This window comes from Hyla sarda, chromosome 2, assembly GCF_029499605.1.
Source record: "Hyla sarda isolate aHylSar1 chromosome 2, aHylSar1.hap1, whole genome shotgun sequence".
Classification (NCBI taxonomy): domain Eukaryota; kingdom Metazoa; phylum Chordata; class Amphibia; order Anura; family Hylidae; genus Hyla; species Hyla sarda.
Window position 1 is genome coordinate 237,624,578 of NC_079190.1, and position 14,603 is coordinate 237,639,180.

At 37.8% G+C, this 14,603-nt stretch overlaps 1 long non-coding RNA gene across 1 annotated transcript in view; it reads left to right on the top strand.

The window, feature by feature from the left end:
* The window catches only part of LOC130355888 (uncharacterized), a 24,862-nt gene extending 10,930 nt beyond the window's left edge, over positions 1-13,932 (top strand). The window contains exons 2-3 of the long non-coding RNA XR_008888691.1: positions 3,453-3,520; positions 12,145-13,932. This is a non-coding gene — a long non-coding RNA (uncharacterized LOC130355888). The remainder of the gene's footprint in view (positions 1-3,452; positions 3,521-12,144) is intronic.
* The last annotated feature ends 671 nt before the right edge of the window (positions 13,933-14,603 follow it).

The window sequence follows — 14,603 nt, forward strand, 5'->3', positions numbered from 1 at the left end:
GCCATGCCGTCTCCCCCGGGCACTATTCCTGCCATGCCGTCTCCCCCGGGCACTATTCCTGCCATGCCGTCTCCCCCGGGCACTATTCCTGCCATGCCGTCTCCCCCGGGCACTATTCCTGCCATGCCGTCTCCCCCGGGCACTATTCCTGCCATGCCGTCTCCCCCGGGCACTATTCCTGCCATGCCGTCTCCCCCGGGCACTATTCCTGCCATGCCGTCTCCCCCGGGCACTATTCCTGCCATGCCGTCTCCCCCGGGCACTATTCCTGCCATGCCGTCTCCCCCGGGCACTATTCCTGCCATGCCGTCTCCCCCGGGCACTATTCCTGCCATGCCGTCTCCCCCGGGCACTATTCCTGCCATGCCGATAAGCTATTTATTACGATCCCTAATAATTCATATTGAGCATCACCCTTATGGGAGAAGAGATTTCTTAAATCCCCCCCCCCCCCCCCCCACACACACACACACACTGTACAATACAATTCAGAATAGGCCCTATAAACAGTGTATGGAACCTTACTGTTATTATTAATATACTCCCACATAAGGCAGATATATTATACTTCATCCCAGTGTTTCCTAACCAGGGTGCCTCCAACTGTTGCAAAACTACAACTCCCAGCATGCCCGGACAGCCGAAGGCTGTCCGGGCATGCTGGGAGTTGTAGTTTTGCAACAGCCTGGTTGGGAAACACTGCTTCATCCGGAAAGCAGAAGCTTTAAATAAAGTTTACAAAATATTTTTATAATTTCTTTTTCCTGTTTGTAATACAGTTTATTCCCTATTCTTATAGTTCTTATGTACGAGAAGCCGACAATAATACCAAATGGCGGAGAGAGCTACAGCTGAATCTTAAACAAGAATAATCATAATAATAATAATCATAATAATAATAATAATAATAATAATAATAATAATATTAATCATAATAATAATAAGAATAATAATAATTATTATTTATTATAATAAGAAGTATAATAATAGTAGTTGTCAGTTAAGAATCCAAATAGTCAAAAAGTTTAGATACCTTCATAAATTGAGTTACATGTAATTGCACTGGAGGTGTCTCTTTATATATACATTTAATGTTGTTAATTACTATAATAATAATAATAATAATAATAATAAATATTATTATTACAACAAGTTGTAGTAGCAGCAGCAGTAACAGTAATCTTGTAGTATTACCAGGTTCTTGAAGGATTCCAGGAGATCCCAGAATTTGCACTATATATGTGGTATTGAAATGAAATCATTATTAGGGGGCTTTCACACTATAAGAATGCCCCCATTCCTATTGGGGAGAGCCTATGTTACATTTAGCATGAGTTGCTTTCTTTCCCAATGCAGACGGTGTGATTGTACAGCCCCCATGTTTGCTGCCTGTGTGTGAGTTGTGTACTTACTAACAGTCTCTGGATCTATTTGGAAAAACCAAAGACTATTTATTAAACAGAGAGGCCACACACAAACACATAGACGTATTGGGGATGCGCCGGGCTTGGTGGACTGTATTTACAATCCTGTGGGAGATTCTAAGTGCATTAAATCAAGCTCTGTATTTATGGCGTCTCCAGCCTTTACAGAAAAGGGATTAGGCAAAAGCTAATATTTAATTAAAAAAATAACGTTGTCACTGTCTCTTAGCGGGGATTAGAGTGTGGATAGAGACAGTCCTGTTAAGTCTTGTAGATGGAGCACTGAGGTCAGGTGTAACTATCACTACTGTTTGTATAAGGTGGTGAGGATGAGTACTAGGGCGCCTGAGGATCACCCTGTACAAACACTGGGATACCCATCTATCTATCTCATATCTATCTATCTCATATCTATCTATCTATCTCATATCTATCTATCTCATATCTATCTATCTCATATCTATCTATCTATCTCATATCTATCTATCTCATATCTATCTATCTATCTATCTCATATCTATCTATCTATCTATCTCATATCTATCTATCTATCTATCTATCTCCCTATTTATTTATCTATCTATCTATCTCATATCTATCTGTCTATCTATCTATTATCTCTATATCTGTCTATCTACCTACCTATCTATCTCATATCTATCTACCTACCTACCTATCTCATATCTATCTACCTATCTATCTCATATCTATCTACCTATCTGTCTCATATCTATCTATCTCATATCTATCTGTCTATTATTTCTATATCTATCTATCTATCTATCTATCTATCTATCTATCTATCTACCTACCTATCTATCTCATATCTATCTATCTATCTATCTATCTATCTATCTATCTATCTATCAAAACAAAATGCAAAACAACAGCACTCCCAAGAGTAGAAAATGATGATAAATTGCAGGGTGCAGGCCACCGAAAAACAACTAAGTCCGAGGGTTCTTATGCATTTATAAAAATACAAAAATCAGTACAGCACTCCATTAAAGTGAAAAAAGGGGATTTATTCCATCAAAAATGTGACAAAGCAGCAACGTTTTGATCCTCTCCAGGATCTTTCTCTATCTATCTATCTATCTATCTATCTATCTATCTATCTAGCTATTATTTATCTATCTATCTATCTATCTATCTATCTCATATCTATCTATTATCTATCTATCTATCTATCTAGCTAGCTATCTAGCTATTATTTATCTATCTATCTATCTCATATCTATCTATTATCTATCTATCTATCTATCTATCTATCTATCTATCTATCTATCTGATATCTATCTATTATTTATCTATCTACCTACCTATCAATCTATATATCTACCTACCTATTATCTATATATCTACCGATCTATCTATCTACCTACCTACCTACCTACCTAGCTGTCTATCTATCTTCCTATTATCTATCTATCCCATATCTATCTATTATCTATCTATCTACCTATCAATCTATCTATCTACCTACCTATTATCTATCAATCTATCTATCTCATATCTATCTACCTACCTATTATCTATCTATCTATCTATCTATCTATCTATCTACCTACTTATCTATTATCTATCTATTTATCTATCTTCCTACATACCTATTTATCTATCTACCTACCTACTTACCCACCCATCTATTTATCTATGTATCTCATATTTACCTACCTATGATCTATCTATCTATCTATCTATCTATCTATCTATCTACCTACCTATCTATCTTGTACCTGCCCCCATCTTAGTACTTTAGGGAGCAGTGACCATCCCAGAGCACAATGCAGTCAGTGATCGTCAGAGTCTGGTGACCGGAATAAACGTCGGTTCTTACCGGTATATAATCGCTGTCCCTCCTGCTCATCTAGTCCTACTGAGTCCCATCGTTTCCTGTAAAGTTCTCAATGGTGACTAAGAACTTCTAATAGCAATCACCATTACTGTCTAACCTTTCTTTCTGTATAATCAGGAAAAGTAGGATGCTGATGAATTTAACTCTTTGTCTCCTACAAATCCGGAAAGCCCAGGAGATGAAAGCAGTTCCAGATGGGGAGACTGCCGATTTCATTTAAGCTAGAGAAAACAATCAGGTAAAATAGATACAGGTGGAAGGTTCCCCCAGAGGTCACCCCCAGGTTTATTTGAAATCACTTTCCATTTCCTTCCTTTAGTGATTTAAAAAAAAAAAAAAACTTTCATGATGTCTCAAAATTCCAAGCAATACATAGCATTCCTTAAAGCTGGGACTATGACCCTTTCTATTCCTTCATACCTGTAACCAGATATTTAATAGAGGGGACTCTGATGTGAAACGTTTACACTATGTTCACTGCTTATAATCGTATAGTAAATGTATATATGTTATATGTGATATATGTATATCTATATTATTAAGGGTGCAGTTTATTTATAAACAAGTGTCCCTGTTTGTGATCTTAAGATGAGAGGTGAGAAACACTCCTGCTCCTCAGAAGACAAACTGTGTTCTGATACCACAAGGGAGAGGGCAGAAGACACAGGGGCACAATTACCCACAGGAACCTTCAATTTCCAGCCAAAACCGAAGAAGTCCGTAGCCCCTGGCCAGAGAGCCAACTTCCTGCAGCTGCAGGGACAGGTGCACGACACACAAGGACTTCTATTAGCCAGTTCCGGGCCACTGAGCCCAGATAAAGTGCTGAGGGTCTCCATCTATAATACAAGCCATAGCAGTAATAATAGGGAGCAGCTGTCTGTCAGTGCCTGAAAGGAGAACAGAGGACAGTTTATCTAAGGTGCAGGACCAGGGTGAAGATGAGAACAAGTGGAGTCACACAGTGTCTATTTTGGGAAAGGGTTCCAAATCAGAGTGCCTGAAGCTGTTGCAAAACTACAACTCTCAGCATGCTGAGAGTTGTAGTTTTGTAACAGCTGGAGGTACACTAGCTGGGAAACACTAATCAAGTCTACATCTGGGTTATGACACCGAACCTTTTCTGGAAAATACTATAATGGATTAATAGGAGAACGTGTTAGAACTTGTCAATAGAATAATATCATATAGTTGCTACATAAAAAGTGTTTACAAACATGAGATTAGTTGTGAAAGGTGCATAATATATAGAAACCAGTAGATTTAATTTTACACTACTACTTCTACTACTACTATTACTACTACAACTACTACTACTATTACTACTACTACTACTACTACTACTACTATTACTACTACTACAACTACTACTACTATTACTACTACAACTACTACTACTATTACTACTACTACTACTACTACTACTACTATTACTACTACTACTACTACTACTATTACTACTACTACAACTACTACTACTATTACTACTACTACTACTATTACTACTACTACAACTACTACTACTACTATTACTACTACAACTACTATTACTACTACTACTACAACTACTACTACTATTACTACTACAACTACTACTACTATTACTACTATTACTACTACAACTACTACTACTACTACTATTACTACTACAACTACTACTACTATTACTACTACAACTACTACTACTACTATTACTACTACAACTACTACTACTACTACTACTACTACTACTACTACTATTACTACTACTACAACTACTACTACTATTACTACTACAACTACTACTATTACTACGACAATTACTACTACTATTACTGCTACCACTACTACAACAACAACAACTACTAGTACAACTACTACTACAACAACTACTACTATTACTACTAAAACTACTACTACAACAACTACTACTATTACTACTACAACTACTACTACAACTACTACTACTACGACAACTACTACTACTATTACTACTACAACTATTACTGCTACCACTACTACTACTACTACAACTGCTACAACTACTACGACAACTACTACTACTATTACTACTACAACTATTACTGCTACCACTACTACTACTATAACAACTACTACTATTACTACTACAAGTACTACTACAACTAATACTACTACAACAACCACTACCACAACTACTAGTACAACTACTACTACTATAACTATTACTACTACTACAACAACAACTACTAGTACAACTACTACTACTACAACTACTACTACTACAACTACTACTACTATTACTACTACAACTACTACAACTACTACTAATACTACAACAACAACTACAAGTACTACTACAACTACTACAACAACCACTACCACAACTACTAGTACAACTACTACTATAACTATTACTACTATTACTACTACTACAACAACAACTACAACAACAACTACTAGTACAACTACTGCTACAACTACTACTACAACTTATGTTCTTCTTCTTATTATTAAAAATAATAGTAATATAAATAATAATAATAATATTATTATTATTGGTATAATCTTTTTTTATTATGGTTTAATTGTATTTTCTACAAACCCCAGTACAATTATTCGACACATTGTAATATAGTAAATGGAACAATTTGGAATATAGAGGAAAAGCCCCCCACACACACTGTACACACTAAATAGTTTCCTTGATAGTAGAACTCCGGCGATCTGGGGTTATTTATGTAAACAGGTAACATTTTATAAATAATATGACAATATTATGCTAATATGACAACGTATGTAAGTCCAGCAATATACGGGTTCTCCATAGTTTGTGTCATTTATAAAGGCTTGTCATCAGACAGCATTAAATAGTTATCTACAGAATACACAGCAGTCAACCTAGAATCCGTTAGGAATTGATTGATTTGTTTACTAAACATCACGTGCTGCGATCTGTGTGATACATTTGTGATACATTTGTAGCCAGCTAAACTCTATTTAGAGGGAATCTTTTAGTACATGGCTCTATCACAACCATTATTATTCCACAATTTACTTATATCAATGTATCCCGTAGTTCTCAAGTCTCAGGTGACTGCTTCCCCAGGTCCCCAACACGCATGCGCAGGGAGTCTTTGAGGTTACCTTCACTTGCAGGGCGGGTCTTCCTGTTGTATGTGACATTGTCACAGTGTCCTATGTCATACACACATTCCAGGGGCAGGATCTCAGGTGTCCTCAATGACTGGCAGCCTGCAGATGAACTACAAGTCCTTCCTGACAGCATAGGGAACATGCACTCCATCAGATTGCAGGACTCTCAGCAGTGATGTTACCCCCTCCTCTTTATCTGGAGAGGAAGCTCCTGTCTCATTCTCTAGACACTGTCTGTATACAAGCTCAACATGAATCTGCCTAAACTTAATGCTTTCCAGATTTTACACCTAAACCTTCAAGACTGTTATCTATGTGTACACAGCCATAGACCTAATGATAATTGTTACTCATCCACCAGAGAAGGCATTGAGGACATGTCCTGGGATAAGATACAGAATGGATCACTTACTGCTGGATAAAGTCAGCTATTACACAGGATATCCAATGTATATCGTCAGTAGAAATACATATTCTTACATAAGGCTTGTAAGGTGTTACCCTTTAAGTATTAAAAGTATGACTCCTTCCACTAGATAGGTGTAAAAATGTCTAAAATGCTTCATTCTGGGACATGCTTCTTATTCTTTACATTTGTTTAGCCTTATTTTAAGCCATTTTGCTGTTCAAACATTTTCCCCCAGACTTTTTGTTCCACATTTACAGCTTAGAATGAGGCTTTAAATACCGTGTGTAAACATATATTTACAGTGTATTTGTAGCCTGACATTTATACTGCATGGAAAAAACACACAACTTTATCAAATGTAATATAAATTGTTAAGCTATGTTCACACATAATATTATGTTCAAGATTTTGCCCGAAATGTTTAACCAAAACAAGGAGTAGAACTGACACAGAAAAAGGTGCATATCTTTTCATTATAGTTTTTCTCTGTGTTGGCTCCACATCTGTTTATTTTTTTAATTTTTTGTTAAAAATAATGAACAAAATCCTGACAGAAATTCTGTGTGTGAACATAGCCTTATGGTGCATTTCTGTGTCCTTTTTATTTAGTGCTGCTTAGTAAAGGCATTTTTCCTGGAGTTTTTCAATCCTTAAGGAAAAGCTAATTGGAAAAAACATGTGATGTATTAAAAAAATACACCTGACCCCCAAAACACCATTAAAATGACCCAGACCCAAATTTCTTGTAAGTAGTTCCACTTTATTTTTCACTATTGGCTTTAAAGTAATACCTGGCCTAAAAAACAAACAAACAAACAAACAAAAAAAAAGAAATCACCCAAAAAAATGAAATATTCAGTGAAAAACAAACTGAATAATGTATTTTTTTCTGCATGTTAGGACATCACTGTACTAACGTGAAATGTTGAAAACAGGCGTAAAATTATAGAACAATTTGTATCTAGTTCAAATTTAAAACATTTGGAATTGAGTGACTTTTGTGTGATTATATGCCAATTGTTACAGCGCCATAAGCATAAAAAAAAAACTACAAAAAAAAAAAAAAAGAATTTGTCCCTGCTTTATCCTGCAGAATGACCTGCTTTATCCTGCAGAATGCAAAAATACTCGTAAGAAATCTAAGGCATTTTAGATATTTTATACACTAGCTATTCCTGCTTCATGATGAAACCAAGAATGATGATGATAATAATAATAATAATAATTATAATAGCAGCAGCAGAGGTTATAAATACAATATTATAGAAGTCTAAACATAAGTTCCTAGGAAGTCATTATATTTATTATTCTCAGGGAAAAAAAAAATTGGTCCTAACACTTGTCTCTATTATGTATATGAGATTCTCAAGAATTTTCCTGGGCCCTGTTGTCTGAAACTTTATTTCCAAATCAAGAATATATATCTATCTATCTTCTATCTATCTATCTATCTATCTATCTATATATATATATATATATATATATATATAAATAAAAAAATCAGTATCTAGTAATACCTTTTTTATTGGACTTTTTCACTGGACTAATACGGCTACTCAAATTTACTATATATATATATATATATATATATATATATATATATATATATACATATATATATATATATATATATATATATATATTGTTATTTAATTCTTTAACAGATATGGCATAAACAAGAACATCAGTGCCACATGTATTTAGGTAATAACGGAAAAAAAAGAATAAAAAGTCAATGACAAAAGTGATGTTGAGACACACACACACACACTCACACACACACACACACTCACACACACACTCACACACACTCACACACATCATAACAGGTATGCTTGTAATTATTTATTTCACAATAATGAGAAGTGACAGATGTTGGATTATCTGATATGGTTGTTGATAGGGCAGATACAGATAGATTGATAGATATTGTTTTCTCTGTAGTTGATTGCACTTTTTCGTATACTGTACCTTGTAATAAAATGCTCTTGTAATACATAGCGTTTAATGGAGGGAGCTGTAATACAGTATACTTCTATGTATAGTCAGATTGTATAGAACTTAATCAGGCAGGCAGAACATGCACCACCTTTTAGTGTTGCTGTGTAATGGATTTGGTGCATCTTGTGACACGTTATTCAATTTTCCTTACACCATCTCTCTTCCTTTAGACCAATTGATTGGTAAATCAGGAGCATGTTCAGCTCCTCTTAGCCATGCCCCCTATTAGGCAACCATGGGCCCGTGCCTAGGGCAGCAATGTTAAAGGGGTACTACACTGCTCAGCGTTTGGAACAAACTGTTCCGAACGCTGGAGCTGATGCCGGGAGCTCGTGACATCATAGCTCCGCCCCCTCATGATGTCACACCCCACCCCCTCAATGCAAGTCTATGGGAGGGGGCGTGACGACTGTCACGCCCCCTCCCATAGACTTGCATTGAGGGGGCGGGGTGTGACATAATTAAGGGGCAGGGCTATGACATCACGAGCTCCCGGCGCCGGCTCCAGCGTTCGGAACAGTTTGTTCTAAACACTGAGCAGCGGAGTACCCCTTTAAGGGGGGGCAGCACTTCAGTAAGTAAAAGAAAAAAAGATAAATACTTTTTCTGTAGCTGTTGCCCCCCATGCTGTGTCCTAAAGAAAAAAATTAATCTCCCCCTTTGGCTATGTTCACACGACGGAAGTTCTGCAATGTTTACTGCACATTATGTGCAATGGGATTCAGCTGTCTCATTCACACAGCAGAATTTCAGCCAAAATTCCTCATTGTGCATTTCAACTATTAAGGAATTCTGTTCAGAGCCCCACTGAAGTTTGACGGGACTCTGAATTCGAGCGGGATCTGCGTTTTAAAAATACAGAAATTCCGCTCGAATTCCGTGCAAATCTGCAGAAAAGCTGCATTCTGCTTTTCTGAACGGTATTTGAGCGGAAAAGCTGAATTTCGGTCATGTGAATCCACATGAGCCAGCAATGCTTCAAATTTTACCTACAGATTTTCAGATGTAGCTGCTTAATACAGATTTGTGATCGATTTCACCACTCATTGGGGGAGATTTATCAAAACCTGTGCATAGAAAAAGTTGCCCAGTTGCCCATAGCAACCAATCAGAACGCTTCTTTAATTTTGCACATGCCCTTTTAAAAATGAAAGAAGCGATCTGATTGGTTGATATGAGCAACTGGTGAACTTTTCCTCTGCTCAGCTTTTGATAAATCTCCCCCTTTGTGCATAGTAGGAAGATCCACTGTGAAACTGCAATAAAACCTGCATGTAACTTGTGGTTTTTGCTTTGTGAGTGCCTAGGGTAGCATGAGATGTAAATATGTAACCTATAGGCTGGTTTCGTACTGAATTTTCCATGACGTTTTGTTACATTACAGTGCAGTTGGAAACTACATACAGTGTATTTTGTTTTGTAGCATTTTGGTGGTCTTTTTAGGGTCAGTGGCATTTTTTCATAGAGCAGCATGCTGTGGGTATGGGTTTTCTTCTGCCCTTTTTCCCCATTTAGGCTTGTCTAAAGGACATGTAAAACACTTGCATAAATGCTCTGAAAAATACTTGAAATTCATGATGTTTTTACAAGCAGAAAAAAATGTAAAAGAGACCTTCCAGTAACGCACACTTTGGAAACCAGTGTATTCTTGTCTGTGCATGCAGGCCTATGCAGGTAATGAGAGCATTAATATGCTGTATATCTGTATATGATCAGTCAATGGTCAGTTTCCTCAGGGGCATCTGATAAGAATATTTTTGGAACTTTTCTTTGTTTCATTGTTGAGAATAAACTTTTTTCTTTTCTGAATAATTAGTAAACTGGTCATATTCCGGCATATACTGCTATTCTGCTAATGGGACAATTATTGGAGTATTCATAATGTCTCCTCATTTATCCTACAATTATTGTAACTTATTTCTGCTCTTTTTATGACTCTCAGTATGCGGACAGTCTGCTGCCGACATCTTAAAATGACATTGTGTTCCAGCCGGTGACATACCTGTTACGTCCTCTATGCAATCACTGGTCACAACCACATATTATTTCTTCCACTTTTTTATATAATAGCCAGGACTACATGTGAATAGCTATTGGGTGTTATTCTGGATACCCAAATTCTATTAAATTCTATTTTTGGGAGACCTCTTCATTTTCTGTTGTCATGGTATTACCAATGAAAGAACGAAATACCAGTCTCATAATCACTGGAATTTTGTCCCTAAGGCTATATTCAGATTGAACTAAAATACTGCAGATTTTTTTTGCACATTTTCCCCATTAACTTATATAGGTAGGTCAAAATCTGCAGCAAATCTGCAACAAAGCCGCATCAAATCTGTAGCATTTTAGTCTTATGTTAGCTGTGTTGAAGTAAAGTGATAAAATATCATTGCAGTGCACAGCAAAAACAAACTAACAACAATATACCTAACTTTATTTATTTATCCTATTTATTTACTGTTTCTTATCTATCACCAACATATTCTACACAACTATACATAGATTGCCTTCAATCTCTTTTTCCAACTAGGATCACCTAAGTACTCATAGGACACCCATACAAATGAAGGCAGAACACATAACACACATTCTGCCCTTTGTCAAAGTTAAAGGGGTACGTCTCCCATAGACATCTTATGTCTTATGGGGACCTCTGCGATTTTGGCTGCGGCACCCCAGACATCCAGTGCATGGATGACTGACGATGCGGGGTGGAGCCTCGTGACACCATGGTCACGCCCTGCTGGTGACGTCACGGCCATGCCCCCTCAATGCAAGTCTATGGGAGGGGGCGTGATGGCTGTCACACCCCCTCCCATAGACTTGCATTAAGGGGGCATGGCCGTGACGTCACCAGCAGGGCGTGACCATGACATCACGAGCCTCCACCCCGCATCGTCAGTCATCCGTGCACTGGATTCTGGGGTGCCGCAGCCGAGATCGCAGGGGTCCCCAGCTATCAGACATTTTATCTCTTATCCTTTGGATAGGGGATAAGATGTCTAGGGGTGGAGTACCCCTTTAAACCTAGGACCCAAGCACTGAAAGACAACAGTGCTAACCACTTATCCACCATACCTTACTTATTGACTACATTAAAGTTGTAGTTTATCTCCATATTGACTTCTGTATTAAAACTTTGTTGGATGTATATAAAGTTTCTTAATTGCACCCGTACAGCATTATATACCAATAGAGACAACAACTTACCTTTATCTTCAGTGATTAATAATAGAATTTTTTTTTTCTCATTTCATTGTATAGTTCTAAAAAGTTTATGTTTTTTTCTGTGGGTAGTTATTATTTATTTATTGATTGATTGTTTTCTTTTTCAGGATTTCAATGCTTGAAAAACTCCAGAAGTTTTCATCGGAGAATATAAAATAATTAATCCAAAGCTATATATTTGTATATATATTATACATATATAAAAGATCCCTTTAATTGTGGAAGGTTACTTCCTTCTGGATCCCCAGTGATTCCGCTGCACTGTGCACATGGCGGAGTTTCCGCCACTTATGTTTCTGGCACTGAAATCCCGAATCTGGTGTCCGCTGAAAGAATAGACTTGACTATTCTTTATGTGGATTCCACTCAGAAATGCATTGCCATCTGTGAGACAGTGCATTTCTGGGTGCTCTGTTCACCAGTGTTTTCCAGGCCTTAGGTGGCCATCTTTTACCTACTACAGCTTCTTCTCAAGTCTGTTCTAGTTGTGTCCAAAGTAAGGGCCAGCATGTTGGTGGACAACAGAAAATCAACCTGTTATAAGTCCCCCCCTCTATATGTTATCAATAAATGCTGTGCAGAACCCAACATCACCCCTTCTATGGCACTGTTATTTATTCTTAATAAAGATAATTTTCAGTGGTTGTTTGGGTAAGGAATCAACTAGCCATACAATACTGTGGATACTTCTTGTCTTGTTGCTCGTTGTGCCCCCTCCCGATAGCGGATGTTACCCTCTTAAGGACTCAGCAGGGTTCATTTGCTTCTTTTTTGCGCCTTTTGGTTCACACATTTCTGCTGACTTTTAGTTACAATCCACTGATTTTGGTAATACACGATATGGAAGGGTTTTATGAACTGCGCTTTTTTTGTGAAAAGGCACAAAAAATGCGTAAAGCCACTGAAAAGTCTCTAAAACGACACTAGCCAAGACTTAGCTTAGATTTTTGGTGTATGCTCTGTGACCGTTTCATAAATGTGGTGCTCCTACACATTACCAGCACACAAAAAAAAAGGTGTAGAAAAATGCTTCACTTACACCTACAATTATAAATGCCGGCCAGTATGTTTAAAATTGTCATTTTCTGACCCCTATAACTTTTTTATTTTTCTGCCTATGGGGCTATATGAGGGATAATTTTTTTGTGCCGTGGACTGTAATTTTTATCAGTACCATTGTTTTCGTTGGACTTTTTGATAATTTTTGATAAATTTTTTATGGTATATGAAGTGACCAAAAATGTACAATTTTGGACTTTTTTTTTATGTGTACGCCATCGTATACCATGCATATACTGATGACAAGGAGGCAGGTAAGGTCTCTCCCACCATCCTCTCAGCTGATTGGGACATTGTGGTTTTACCACGATGGTTCCGATCAGCTCAGCTGAGCTGCCGGGATACTTTTAGTTTCGATGACTGGCATTAAAGGGGTACTCAACCGGAAAACATCTTATCCTCTATCCAAAGGATAGGGATAAGATATCTAATCACAGGGGTACCGCCGCTGGGTACCCCCGTGATCTCCGGTGCAGCACCCCAGTCATCCCGGATGACTGGCGACAACAGCTATCACACCCCCTCCATTTATGTCTATGGGAGAAGGTGTGATGACTACGTACTAGATGCCATGCCTCCTCCCAAAGAGATGAATGGAGGGGGCATGGTGTGACATCACGACCATGGAAGCTCAAAGCTTCCGTGTTCCGGACGCCGCCGCTGCTGGTCCAGAGATCGCGGGGATTCCAAGGGGCAGGACCCCTGTGATCAGACATCTTATCCCCTATCTTTTGGATAGGGGATGAGATGTTTTCTGGCGGAGTACCCCTTTAACCCTTTAGAGACTGCAATCAAAGTTGATGAAAGTGTCTATAGGGTTAATGCCGGGCATCGGCCCGATCGGTGGTGCCTGGCATTAACCTTAGGTCCTGGCTGCTGATAGCAGTTGGGACCCATGGGGTTTGAAGTGTTTTCAGCTTGTGTGAATGCTTTAAGCCCCGATAACAGGACCAGAGTGTACAGGTATGCCCTGCATCTTTAAGTACCAGGATCCAATGGCGTACCTGTATGCCCTGCATCCATAAGGGATTAAAGGGAAAACAAAAAAAAAGAGCCTAACGGTCTTCCGGGCAGGTCACAGCGGCAGTATGAAGCCTAAAACTGCCATCACACGGCAGTTTTTTTTTTGTAAAACTTTGAGCCAAAGACAGAAGTAGATCTGTCAGGAATCAGGTTGTTCAATACACTTCTGGTTTTGGCTTAAAAATTGCAATTGCAGTTTAAAAAAAGAAAAAAAAAACGGATCCATTTATAGCTTTGGCTTAAAAAACTGAATGAAAAACTTCTACTGGAAAAAATGACAGGCAAGAAATGCTGGTTACAAATGAAGCAAAGATAACGCCACCAAAAATAATTCCATTCTTCATTCTTATGTATGGAAAAGATTTTCAGCTACAGAAATTTCTGCAACCAATCTGAAACGTGAACATAAACTTAGTGCCATATCACTTACAAAGTGGAGAAAAACCTCAAAACATTCTAATAAAATGATATCTATTATTGCTAG